Below are 13,458 nucleotides of genomic sequence, written 5' to 3'. Positions count from 1 at the left end.
TGAGGTCAGGAGTTTGAGAACAGTCTGGTCAACATGGTGAAACCCCGTCTTTGCTAAAAATACAAAACTTAGCAAGGCACGGTGGTTTGTGCCTGTAATCCCAGCTACTTGGAAGGCTGAGGCAGGAGAATCACTTGAAACCAGGAGGTGGAGGTTGCAGTGAGCTAAGATCACGCCATTGCACTCCAGCCAGGTGACAGAGCAATACTTCGTCTCAAAAAAATAAAAATAAAAAATAAATAAAATAAAATTTCCACACCATTCACCAGCTTCCCAAAAGATCTTTAATCATAATATTTTAAGAACCATTTATTTATTTGACCCTTATTTTAGTTGAGAAAATTCAAATCTGGAGCAGTAAATTGATCTGGTCAAAATCAGAGATGACAAGTTAATGAGTCATAATGGGTTTGTGATGCTGACTATCCTCTTTTACCTGGTCCCATTATCTTTCTCTGCCCCAATACTTTTGGTTAACAGAACATAATCACAAGGACACAGCACAGGAAGCCAGTGTCTGTTGAACCCTGAACTAGCCAGCTCAGGTCACTGGGAGACTGTGTGTGCTATGTGATTCATAAGAGATTAGAAGCCAATAGAAAGATGGGGAAGCAGTCCCTTATGACTCCCTGATCAAATTGTTTATAACATTTTAAATCAACTACGGTGTGTATTACTAAAATCACAAAAGAACAATACATCATAAATAATATTCACCTATGAATGTCACTGTGAGCCTGCCCTATGTTATGGAGGAAAGAATGTTATGCAGCTGGTATTTTATAGTGGTAGTTTTCTTCCTTAAAAGGCACCACAAATTAGTCCATGCCAAATCCTTTCCAACAGCGGTTTCAGTAAAGTCAACTGCTTAACTACAAGGCCACATAGCAGAGAACACTTCACATGGGAAGGCTCACAGTGCCTTCAGAGATTCCACTGTAAGATGCTAGAGGGTCCTTTTCTCAGCAATCCAAGGAGACAAACAGGGTCACCTCAAATTCTTTCCCAGCTCTAAGGTTTATAGAAATATCAGGCTATTCTGATAGCCTTGCAAGGTGCCAGGTTACTGAAATAACCCTGCCTATCTTTGCTCAATGTTGAGCACTGAGAATGTAGCTATGATGCAGGTCAAAGCCTAATGAACACAGTTTCTACCAAATCTCCATGATACCAGTAAATAGATATCTCCATGATACTTATAGAAATCTCCATGATACTTATAGAAAGTCATGCTTCTAAATACCAAGGCGTTCTGTTCTAGTTAAATAGTGACCTTTTCTGGGGCTTTGAGTCTAAACTGAGTTCAGCAATATTGGAATTTACCAAATAGGTTATTTTCAATCACACAAGGGAAATGCTCATGATCATCATAATTAACTCTAGCCATGGGCTATTCATGGACACAGTGCCTAACCAGATATTAAGAGAGGAAGTTCAGTGAGATACTTACATTTAAAAATAAGCCTATTGTACAGAATGGGGTAAAACACAATCAAAGTACAATTGATAATTGAGTTACATACCTATCTGATGTGGTAAATCAGTGTATGATCTTAATCTGTGCTTGAAGTCTGGGTCCACACCCACAGGGCCACACCAACTGTAAATCACACTCTTCTATTTCCTTACAATACTGTAACCTGAGAAGAAAAGAAAGTGTTGTTGAATTCCTTAGCCATAGATACAAACCAATTTTCCAAAGAATTCAGCATAAAAAAAGAAAACCCAGTCTCTTTAACTATTTAAAATACAGCAAGAAAACAATTTTAAAACCCTTCAAGCCATTATACATTCTTAGGAGAAATAAGCCTAAGCCTGAAGATGGTCTGAACTTTATAGGGAAAAACAAATTGTGATGTAATCAACTATGGCCAATTAGTGACTTCACACAGTAATGAGCTGGAATTCAGGCTTGTGGTCAACAATACTGATCCACCTTTTCTGCTTACTTAAGCTATTGTCTCTGAATTTAATGAAATATTAATAAATAGCTTGTTAGCTTTACATCTTGGGATACAGAAATGTTCTCCCACTTGTAGCTTTTTGATTCCAGTGATGGTTGAGTATCCTGACATTGGGTGTGAAGTAACAGTTTGAAATTCATACAGCACTGCTACTCAAGTAGCTACAAACACCTTGCAAAACTGGCCTGAACCACTTGAGAGGTTATTGCAAGGACCTGTTTATACATAGTCCCAATAGATCTATTTTATAGAAGCATACACAGTTACTATGCATAGCTACACCCTGAATTTGTTCTAAGCATCAAAAGTCTGAAACTATGTACTAATTGTATGAACCTTGAAGGTAACTTGGCCTTAATGCTGACCAATTCACACTACCAAACAACAATGCAGCAATGCAGCACCCCTTGCATCAAAATTGGGGAAACATTATTGTTTGTCAGTGATGAATACATCGACAGGGAAAAATCCATGGGAAGCTCAGGATACTCTCTCTCATTGCAACCCCCATCCCCAGATATCCACTGAGCGCTCTCATCTCCTCCCTCAGATCTTTTCTCCCATGTCTCCTTCTTAGCGAGACCTTAGCTACACAATCTACCCAGAGGTGAAAATCCCACACCCACCCCACAGTGTTCCCCTTCCCTGCTCAGTTTGCTGTGCAGCACATATGACTATTATGATACATATATATCTTATTGATCCTGTTTTATCAGTCTCCTCTACTAGAATGTGAACTCTATGTGAATAGGAACTTTTTTGTGTTTATTTCATGGCTGTACTTGCAGCATTAAGAACATGATCAGAATATACTAGTTGTTCAACAAATTTTTGCTGAAGGAATTAACGAAAGTTACCTTTGTTCAACAATTCTAATCTTTGTGTCATTCCCAGAGGTGACCTTGTCATCAATAGAGTAAACTTCTTTCAGAGTTTCCTTCCACATGTTACATTCTGATGTAAAGGCCCATTAAAAATTGATACTTTGTACCTCCATTAAACTGTTGAATATTTTGACAATACTTAAAACAAAAATCATGTTTTTCCAATTCTGCCTTGAAACTCAAGCAATTATAGTTCTGTAAACGTGACCATAACCAACTCTTATTTTTGGTATTTTTACTCATATTTCTTAATACACTCAAATTCTGATTTGGTTGTTCTTGTTTACTGTTTATCATGAACATTTTCAAACAAAGGTGATAGAACAATGCATAAAAAATTCCATGTACTCAGCAACCAGTTTAACAATAATCAACATTTACAAATTATGTTTTATTTGCACTTTTACTGAAATATCTCAAAGCATATTTCAACTATTGTATGACTTAATGTATGAATCCTAACAAGCTATTCAATCCATGCAGTTTACAATAATATACACTCTAACTAATAGGGATTTTAGGAAAAAATAACCAAAATGCCATCCTTGCCTCTAAGAAAATTAGAATTATTCTCTAATGGCACACAAAATATCCATGTTCAATTTCCCTGATTGGCCTAAATATGGCTCTTAACTTGTACTTGTTCTACTTAGGATCAAAAGAAGTATTACATGTGACTTTTTAAAAATATTTTAACATTCCTTTATTGATGGAAATGCAGGTCATTCCATTTTGTTATGTTTTCTGGTTGTTTTGAGATCTTCTTTATTTCCTTTCTGTCTTCCTTTAGTGAAGGTGATTTTCTCTGGTGATATGATTTAGTTTCTTGCTTTTATTTTGGGTATCCATTACATGTTTTTTGATTTGAGGTTACTATGAGATTTGCAAATACTATCTTATAACCCATTTTAAGCTTATAACAACTTAACACTGTTTGCANCTTAGGATCAAAAGAAGTATTACATGTGACTTTTTAAAAATATTTTAACATTCCTTTATTGATGGAAATGCAGGTCATTCCATTTTGTTATGTTTTCTGGTTGTTTTGAGATCTTCTTTATTTCCTTTCTGTCTTCCTTTAGTGAAGGTGATTTTCTCTGGTGATATGATTTAGTTTCTTGCTTTTATTTTGGGTATCCATTACATGTTTTTTGATTTGAGGTTACTATGAGATTTGCAAATACTATCTTATAACCCATTTTAAGCTTATAACAACTTAACACTGTTTGCATAAAGAAATAAACAAAAAGAAAACTAATGGAAACTCTACACCTTATCTCCATCCCCTGCTTTTCACTTTTTTGTTGTTTCTATTTTATTGTACTGACTACGTCTTAGACATATTGGACCTCCATTATATGTTGTTTCTTTCCTCTTGCTGTTTTAGGATCATTTCTTTATCCTTGAATTTCAGGATCCAGACTATTAAATGCTTTGAGGTGACCTTTGAATTAAATCTGGTTGGTGTTCTATAATCTTCTTGTACTTGAATGTTGATATCTTTCTATAGGCTTGGGAAGTTCTCTGTTATTATCCCTTTATAAGAACTTTCTACCCCTATTAATTTCTACCTCCTTTTAAAGCCAATAACTCTTAGATTTGCATTTTTGAGGCTATTTTCTAGATCCTGTAGGCATGCTTTATTTTGTTTATTTTTTTCTTTTGTCTCCTCTATTTTTAAGTAGCCTGTCTTCAAGCTCACTAATACTTTCTTCTGCTTGATCAATTCTGCTGTAAAAAAAATCTCTGATGCATTCTTTAGTATGTCAATTGCATTTTTCAGCTCCAGAATTTCTGCTTTATTCTTTATAATTGTTTTAATCTCTTTGTTAAATTTATCTGATAGAACTTTAAATTTCTTCTCTGTTATCTTGAATCTTTTTTGAGTTTCCTCAATACAGCTCTTTTGAATTCTCAGTCTGAAAGGCCATATATCTCTGTTTTTCCAGGATTGGTCCCTGGTGTCCAGTTTAGTTCATTGGATGAGGTTAGGTTTTCTGGGATTGTCTTGATACTCGTAGATGTCTGTCTGTGTCTGGGCATAGAAGGGTTAGGTATTTATTGTCTTTACAGTCTGGTCTTGTTTGTACCTGTCCTTCTTGAGAAGGCTTTCCAGATATTCAAAAGGACTTGGGTGTTGTGATCTAAGCTGTGTCTGCTTTACAGGGCATCCCAAGCCCAGTAATGTTGTGGGTCTGATAGACTCATACAGGTACCACCTTGATGGTTCTGGACAAGTGCTAACAGAATTCTCTGGATTACCAGGCAGAGACTCTTGTTCTTTTCCCTTACTTTCTCATAAACAAACAAAGTGTCTTTCTGTTCTGAGCCACCTGAAGCTGAGGGTGGGGTGACACAAGCACCCCTGCAGCCAACACCACTATGACTGCGCTGGATTAGCCCTGAAGCCAGCACAATGCTGGGTTTTGCCCAAGGCCTGCTGTAACCACTCCCTGGCTACTGCCTATGTTCACACAAGGCCCTGGGGTTTTAAAGTCAGTAGGTGGTGAGGCCAGCCAGGCCTGTCTTTTCCTTCAGGGTGGTGCGTTACCCATGTCCCCATGAGGGTCCAGAGTGCTATCAGGGAGCTAGGGACTAGAGTTAAAAACCTTAAAAGTCTACCTGGTGTTCTGTTGTGCTGCTGCAGCACCGGAACTCAAACTGCAAGATGTGTTCCTTCCCACTCTTTCCACCCCTTTCCAAAAGCAGAGGAGCCTTACTCCATGGCCACGGCCACCACAGGTTTACATGAAGTACTGTCAGACTACCACCAATGTCCCCTTAAGGACCAAGTGATCTTGAGTCAGCTTGTAGTGAATGTTGCCTGGCCTGGGAGTCACCCTTCAGGGCAGTGGGCTCCCCGCTGACCCAAGGCAGATCCAAAATGCCATTCAAAATCTAAGTTATGGAATCAGGGACTCCAAGAGCCCACTTGGTGCTCTATGCTTCAGTGGCAAAGCTGGTGCCTGTAGCTAGCAAGCCTCAGAGCCTCACCCAAGGCCCTAAACATAGTACCTAGGTATCTCTGCTGGTTGTTCAGGGCCCAATGGCTCTTCAGTTAGCAGATGATGAATGCTACCACGACTGGGTTCTTACCTTCAAAGCAGCAGGTTCCCTTCTGGCCCAGAGGATGTCTGGAAATGTCATCCTGGAACTAGGGCCTGGAAAGTGGGAGTCATTACTCTGACTGGTGCCCTATCCTGCTGTTGCTGAGCTGTTATTCAAGCTGCAAGACAGTGTCCTCCCTACTCTTCCATTTCCTTAAGTGGAAGGAAGGGGTCTCTGTTGGAGCCATGAGTTGTGCAGCCTGGGGTTAGTAGAGGGATGATGCCAGCACTCACTTAGCAACCCAGGCTGCTGTGTCAGTAGGTCACATGTCCCCCTAGACTACTGTCTCTGGTCCCAGTTCAGCACTAGGACTAATAAAAGTTGCAATACTTTTGGCCTAAACTGTCTTTCAAGGGCCCCAAGGCATTTTAGCCTGCATTGAAGATTCCCCTCTGGTGAGGGCTAATTTAAATACTCCCTGTGTTAGGGTGGCAGGGAGCATCAGCTGAGTTTGGTCTGGTTTTCCTTTCTGACAGGACAGCACTGAGTTCAATGACTCACAATGGCTGCACTCTCCCTCTGTCAGCACACAGAAACACTCACTGCCAGGGGTTGGGGAAGGGGTGATGTGACAATTCAAGACTGTTTTTCCTGCCTCTTCAGGGCCTCTTTCAGTGATATAAAGTTAAAACCAGGTCCTATGAGTACTCACCTAATTTTTGGTTCTTATCACAGTGTTTTCCTTGTATAGATAGTTGTTAAATTGGTGTCCTTGCAAGGGGTGGGGACAATAGGTAGAACCTTCTATTCTGTTATCTTGTTCTGCCTCCTTCTACATAACACTGATTCAAATATTTCTTCCTTTCCTCTCTCTTTCTTTTTTTCTTTCTTTTACCCTTTTTTTTTTTTTTTTTTTTTTTTTTTTTTTTTTTGAGACAGAGTTTTGCTCTTGTTGCCCACGCTGGAGTGCAATGGCATAATCTCAGCATCTCAGCTCACTGTAACCTCCACCTCCTGGGTTCAAGTGATTTTCCTGCCTCAGTCTCCCGAGTAGCTGGGATTACAGACACTCCCTACCACATCTGGCTAATTTTTGGTATTTTTAGTAGAGATGGGGATTTGCCATGTTGGCCAGGCTGATCTCGAACTCCTGACCTCAGATGATCTGTGCACCTTGGCCTCCCAAAGTGCTGGGATTACAGGTGTGAGCCACCATGCCCAGCCTCCTATTTCTTCTTTAATCTATAACACCACCCTCCCTATTTTCTTTGCTATTCCTTTGGTGAAAGACTGGTTTATAATTTGTCCTGTAGAATTATTCATTTTTTACATTTTACTGTATCCATTCCAATGCAAACCCTATTCCTTTATAAGCAAAATATCTTGTAGTTAGATCTATGGATGTCGTTAGATTCAGGTACAATTTTTTTTTGGCAGGAACATTCATAGTTGATGCTTTGTACTCTGATTGCATGATATCAGCATTCACATAATATGTTTCTCATACGTTTGATGTAAAAGATCATATCAGTGAGTTGCAGCATTCTCACCTTGATTTACCCATGATATAAAATTTCCCACAAATCTTGTACCTAAATTTTATTAAATCTATGTGCTGGTTTACTTTTCATTATTGACATGTTCACATACCATGTAACTCACCATTTAAAAGTATACAGGTCATTGCTTTTTAGTATATTCACAAAATTATGTATACATTACCACAACAAATTTTCGAGAATTTTTCTAAACTGAAAGCTCCATTTCTATTAGCAGTCATTTCTTATTCTGCCTTCCCCTGCCCCTGGCAACTACTAATCCACTTTGTCTCTGTATAGATTTGTCTATTCTGGCCATTTCATATAAATGGAATCATGCAATATGCATTCTTGTCTGGTTTCTTTAATGTATTATAATATTTTCAAGGTTAAATCCATGTAGTATCATGTATCTGTGCTTCATTCCCTGTTATGGCTAAATAATAATCCATGGTATGGATATAGCACATTTGTTTAAACATTCACTGGTTCATAGGCATTTGGGTTGTTTCTCCTTTTGGGTTTTATGAATTATGCTGCCACAAATATTCATACATAACTTTTGTTTAAATACCTATTTTCAGTTATCTTGGGTATATACTTAAGAGTGGAATTCCTGGATCACGTGGTAATTACATGTTTAACTTTTTGTGGAAGTGCCAAACTCCTTTCCATAATGTCTACATCATTTTACTTTCCCACCAGCAATGTATGACAGTTTCAATTTCTCTACATCTTCATAACACTTGTTATTTTCAATTTTGTTTTTATTCTAGCCATCCTAGTAAGTGTGAAGTGTATCTCCTCGTGATTTTGCTTTGTATTTGCCTAAATGAATGATATTCAGCATCCTTTATGGAGCTGCTTGCCCATTTGCATGAAGAGAGCAAAGGATTTGCAGCCTAGCATGTTTGGATTCATCCTGTGACACTCCGGTTCACCTTGGCAAAGCTTTAGCCTCTGTGGACCTTGGTTTCCTGGCACAATGAGTGCTTATTGAATCTGTGTCAGTTCAGATAATGTAGACAGAAAAAAAAGGCTATGACTTGATTCTGTGTCGGGCAATGGCCATTCCTACATTAAATAAAGGAGGAGAAAAACAGGGAGGCATCCAGAGAGGTGCAGCTGAGATTGATAGCCCAGTTCTTTTTCAGCTAATTCCACCTGGGAAGGAGAGGGAAGCTCTTTTCACTTTCCATTTTCTACAACGTGGAATTGTGACAGAGTCTTAACCCCTCCCTCAGCTCTCCCCTAAACAGGTGAAGGCACTGTCTGACCAGAACAAAGTATCACCTGTGCCCATTTATTCTCCTCCCCCTATCTTCTGGTAATTCCCACCCACATCTGCCCAAACAGAAAGGGAATGAGTAAGAGAAAAGGTTTGGGAGTATCTGGCCAGCAGGTGGTCTTGGGGTGGGGTGGGGATGGGGGACTGAGAGAGTGAAGGTCAGTTGGTGCAGAGTGAAATAGAGGCAGAAAATTCTGAGGAGTTGGAGGCGGTAAAAGTCCAGTTGCACTCTCCTCAGGTTGGTGCAGAGACCTTGGATTTCTTTTTAAAGTGTTTCTTTTAAGGTGGGTATACTGGTGAGTGGACCTGGGCAGCGGTGACTTCAGTTCTCACTTGAAACACTTGTTTATTTGCAGGGAAAATATTCCTTAACAGTTTTCTTCAGAAATTTTTTTTTTTAAAGTCCATCAGGTCCTAAAACATTGAGTTTGTGAAACAAAAAATAATAGTAAAAATCCATCAAAGACTATATTATGAATAGAAATTAAATGGGTCCACAAAAATATCTTCACAATCAATAGGTTGGCAACTGAATAGCCTGCATGCTTGCTTCCCATGGGTCTTGGGAGCTCACCAGACTATTATTTTAAAAGCATCTTTATTTGCATCCCTCCCTCTCACTTAAGAAATCAAGTGCTAGAAGGATGTACGCCCCACAAACAGTCCTCTTCTCTGAGTGGTGTCATCACGGGTTATCCTCATTTTTCTTTATACACTACAGGTGTCTTCATTCTGCGACTATTATTTTGCAAGAGAAAAGTATTCCTTTTTATTCAAAAGGAGGAAGGTATCAGGGCACTGGTCAGACATGGGAAACCTTCGAGTCACTGTCACTCTTTCAGATATAGCATTTCATCACCCACCTAGGCAGCGTGTGCGCCAATCAGCAGCATCCCCTGGAAGGCCGCAGAAGCAGCACTGGGCCCCTAACAGTTCCAGACAAAAATCAGGAGGTGATAGGGCACCGGCAGTGTCTGGTCTTGGGAACCAGACATTTCACTCCCCACCAACTGACCCTCATACTCTCAGCCCCACGCCCCCACCCCAAGACCACCTGCTGGCCAGATACTCCCAGACCTTTTCTCTTACTCATTCCCTCTCACCTGGGGAAGGAGCAATTGAGGCTTTTAATAACCTCAGGCAATATAATGATACAAACTAATCGTTTGAAAATATACATATTTAAATTTCTTTTACGTCTAAATGTTTTGCGAATATTGAACTATAGATATTCCATTTTATTGTTCTGTCTCAATCATCGTTTGCCCTCTAGCAACAAGGACCTTACTCTAAGGGAAAGAAATAGATTCTACCGAGCAACTGGCCAAGATGAAAGATTTCCCATCTGACTTTCCCAAGCCCACTTCTCCGGATCCTTCAAGTACCTGGTACTGGCTTAAGACGTCCCACTCCTCCCCTGGGCGGAGCCGACACCACACAACCCGGATTCCCAACACCTCCCCTTCCTCTGACCTTCAGCTCCCACCCCCTCCGAGGAACAGGAGACACACAAGATGGAGGGAAGGATGGCAGCCTACCCTGTGGCAACGCCGGAGTCGCGATGCCGCAGGGGGCGTATTGGGGTCCAGCCCTCCCCACTGCGCAGATCACAGGTAGTCGGACCTTTCTCGCTGGCGCGCGGCCTCAGCCAGGTAGGTCTCCTTCCTTCGTTTTCCTTTCTTTGCCTTTCTTTTCCCTGACGCTGGGGGAAGTAGGGCCGGGGTCTGTGCCGTAGGCGGCCTTTCTGGTGCAGAGGACCTTCCCCACCCTCCATCGTGTGAGCAGCCAGAGCCGGGCGCTCGACCTTGAGCAATGGTGGCTGTCTCACCACCGGCTCCGGCGTTCTGCTGATATCTGGGAGTCCCAGAGGGTCGAGTCAGGGCCGTGTGGGCGGGTCGGGGTCTTGCGTTTTGGAGCACTGAGTTTTTACCTCTGCCTGTGTTTTTAGTTCTGGCAAGTGTAGGAAGAGCCTCCTAGCAGAGTCCCTCTAGCCTTCCTCGTGGGTTGGCCTGGAAGCGTTTCTGTGGGGCCAAAGGGCGGGGCGAACAGGAGGAGAAGGGTGCGCCCACAGATTCCTTCGCCCCACTGAGGTGCTCCCCACCTACCAGCCTGGAGGAGGGTACACGTGCTGTGTCGGTTTGGACTGAGTGGTGGTTAAACTGCGTGGTCGCCGTGCGTGCTCACAAGTGCTGGGCTCGGCTTCCCTGAATGTACCCCTAAAGAGGGGACATTTCCTCCGATGAAATTTTGATCTAAAAGCAGTACAGCTCCGTTTCCACCTACGCATTTAAAGACATGGAAAGACAACCCCCAGATTTTCAGGGACTCCCTCACATTTTCATCTTTTTTCAGTTCTGTGAAATGGGAGGATCTGAAACGGCCATGATTATTAAGAAAAAGAAAGAATGAAGCTTCTTAAAGTATCAAAAATTACAAAAGATAGTGGTAATAATGCAAAATATAAGCTCAACAAATTAGATGTAGACAAAAAAGTTCAAAAGGAAAGAAGACACAGTTGTGACAGTTATACTGGTTATTTCTAGGTGACGATGTTAAGAGTGTGTGTGTGTTCGCTCTTGTTGAGCTTTGTGTTTCTTGTTACTGATACTAAGGCGAAAGTTTGGCCTTATTTCCAAGATTAGAAAAACTGACCAAAGTTCTATGGAGATTTGATTGCATAAGAGGCCGTTTCACATAAGGGACTGCACTGTGTTTTAAGTGGGATTATAACCATTTTAACAGTAAAGAAAACAAAGCAATTGCCACCAGAACATGTGGTTTTTACATACCTTGTGAGATGGCATTTGGCTATCTGCATGTGTAGGACAAATTCTAGCAAGAAAATAGTGTGATTACTTGAGAACACTTGATAGGAGCCAGAACCAAGATGGGTCAGGAAATGGTAGGTAATACAGGTTCCTCAGAGGGGGACAGGTCATGGTTGGAAATTGATAATATGTGAAAAAATATACAACAGTGTAGTTTTTGTTTTGATTTCCTTTATGAGTCGCTAAAATTTATTTTTGTATATTTTAAGATCCTTATTTTTTTCCTGTGGACTCTTAATGTCTATTTCTGTTGGGGTAAGGGGAATTGAACATGCATTGTTACACATTCTGAGACCTGGCTCTACAGAAAAGGATGTTCAGGGGACCCTTGGCATTCAGTGAGGCATGCGTGTGGGTACACACACAGTGGAAATACAGTGCTAGAGCCACACACACACACAAACACACAGTAGAAACACAATGCTAGAGCCAGACACACACACACAGTAGAAACACGGTGTTAGAGCCAAACACACAGATGGAACACAATTCTAGAGCCAGAGACAGGCAGACAGACAGACACACACACACACACACACACACACACACGAAACACAATGCTAGAGCCAGACACACACACACACACGGTAGAAACACAGCGCTAGAGCCACACACACACACACACACACACGCGGAACACAGTGCTAGAGTCAGAGCTGCCAGGTTGTGGTCACTGACTGAAGGCAGACACCAGGCTGTCTAGTGGGGTCCTTGCAAGAGCTGGAGTCTCCAATTTTCTACGCTGATGGGAGATGTAGGAACTGTGGCAGTTCAGCTGCACAACACATCAGCATCTGGAAAACCTCATGCAAGCGGTCTTTGGCCCTGGCTGAGCCATGACTCTATGTGCCTGGATTCCTGATTTATGCAGCTCAGGACTAGGCAGAGTGTGCAGGGATTTTTTCTTGGCCACCAGGATGATAGGCACATTCAATCAAAAGTGTCTGGGAGGTATCCCAGGCTGTTGGTTGTTTTGTGTCTCTATTTTCATTGATTTCAATTTTTTAAGTGTTTATTTATTGGCAACAGAGTATTTTAAAAATGTTTTCTGTAAGTTATTGGGGTACAGGTAATATTTGGTTACATGGTAAGTTATTTAGTGGTGATTTGTGACATTTTGGTACACCCATCGCCCAAGCAGTATATACTGCACCATATTTGTAGTCTCTTATTCCTCGCCCCACTCCCACTCTTCTGCACAAGTCCCCAAAGTCCACTATATACGCTTTGTGTCCTCATAGCTTAGCACCCACATATCAGTGAAAGCATGATGTTTGGTTTTCCATTCCTGAGTTACATCACTTAGAATAATAGTCTCCAATCTCATCCAGGTTACTGCAACTGCTGTTAATTCATTCCTTCTTATGGCTGCATAGTATTCCATCAAATATAACACAGTTTCTTATTCCACCTGTTGATTGATGGGCATTTAGGTTGGTTCCATGAATTTGCAATTGTGAATTGTGCTGCTATAAACATGTGCATGCAAGTATCATTTTTGAATAATGAGTTATTTTCCTCTGGGTAGATACCCAGTAGTGGGATGGCTGGATCAAATGGTAATTCTATTTTTAGTTCTTTAAGAAATCTCCATACTGTTTTCCATAGTGGCTGTACTAGATTACATTCCCACAAGCGGTGTAGAAATGTTCCTTGTTCACTGCATCCATGCCAACATCTACTGTTTTTTGATTTTGGCCATTCTTGCAGTAGTAAGTTGGTATTGCATTGTGATTTCGATTTGCATTTCCCTGATCATTAGTGATGTTGAACATTTTTTCATATGTTTGGCCATTTGTATATCTCTTAAGAATTGTCTATTAATGTCCTTAGCCGACTTTTTGATGGGATTGTTTTTTTCTTGCTGATTTGAGTTCATTGTAGATTCTGGATATTAGTCCTTTGTCA

The 13,458-nt window shown here is 40.9% G+C and overlaps 1 long non-coding RNA gene across 1 annotated transcript in view; it reads right to left on the bottom strand.

Annotated features, from left to right (window-relative positions):
- The window catches only part of LOC108521484 (uncharacterized), a 12,624-nt gene extending 2,285 nt beyond the window's left edge, over positions 1-10,339 (bottom strand). Inside the window, exons 1-2 of the long non-coding RNA XR_001883204.1 lie at positions 10,261-10,339; positions 1,524-1,640 (exon numbers count right to left, since the gene is read on the bottom strand). This is a non-coding gene — a long non-coding RNA (uncharacterized LOC108521484). The remainder of the gene's footprint in view (positions 1-1,523; positions 1,641-10,260) is intronic.
- Positions 10,340-13,458: the final 3,119 nt, after the last annotated feature.

The sequence above is a fragment of the Rhinopithecus bieti genome, unplaced genomic scaffold, assembly GCF_001698545.2.
Source record: "Rhinopithecus bieti isolate Rb0 unplaced genomic scaffold, ASM169854v2 scaffold_61692, whole genome shotgun sequence".
NCBI lineage: Eukaryota > Metazoa > Chordata > Mammalia > Primates > Cercopithecidae > Rhinopithecus > Rhinopithecus bieti.
The sequence above is the reverse complement of the archived record's forward strand: the minus strand, read 5'-3'. Positions and strand labels throughout refer to the sequence as shown.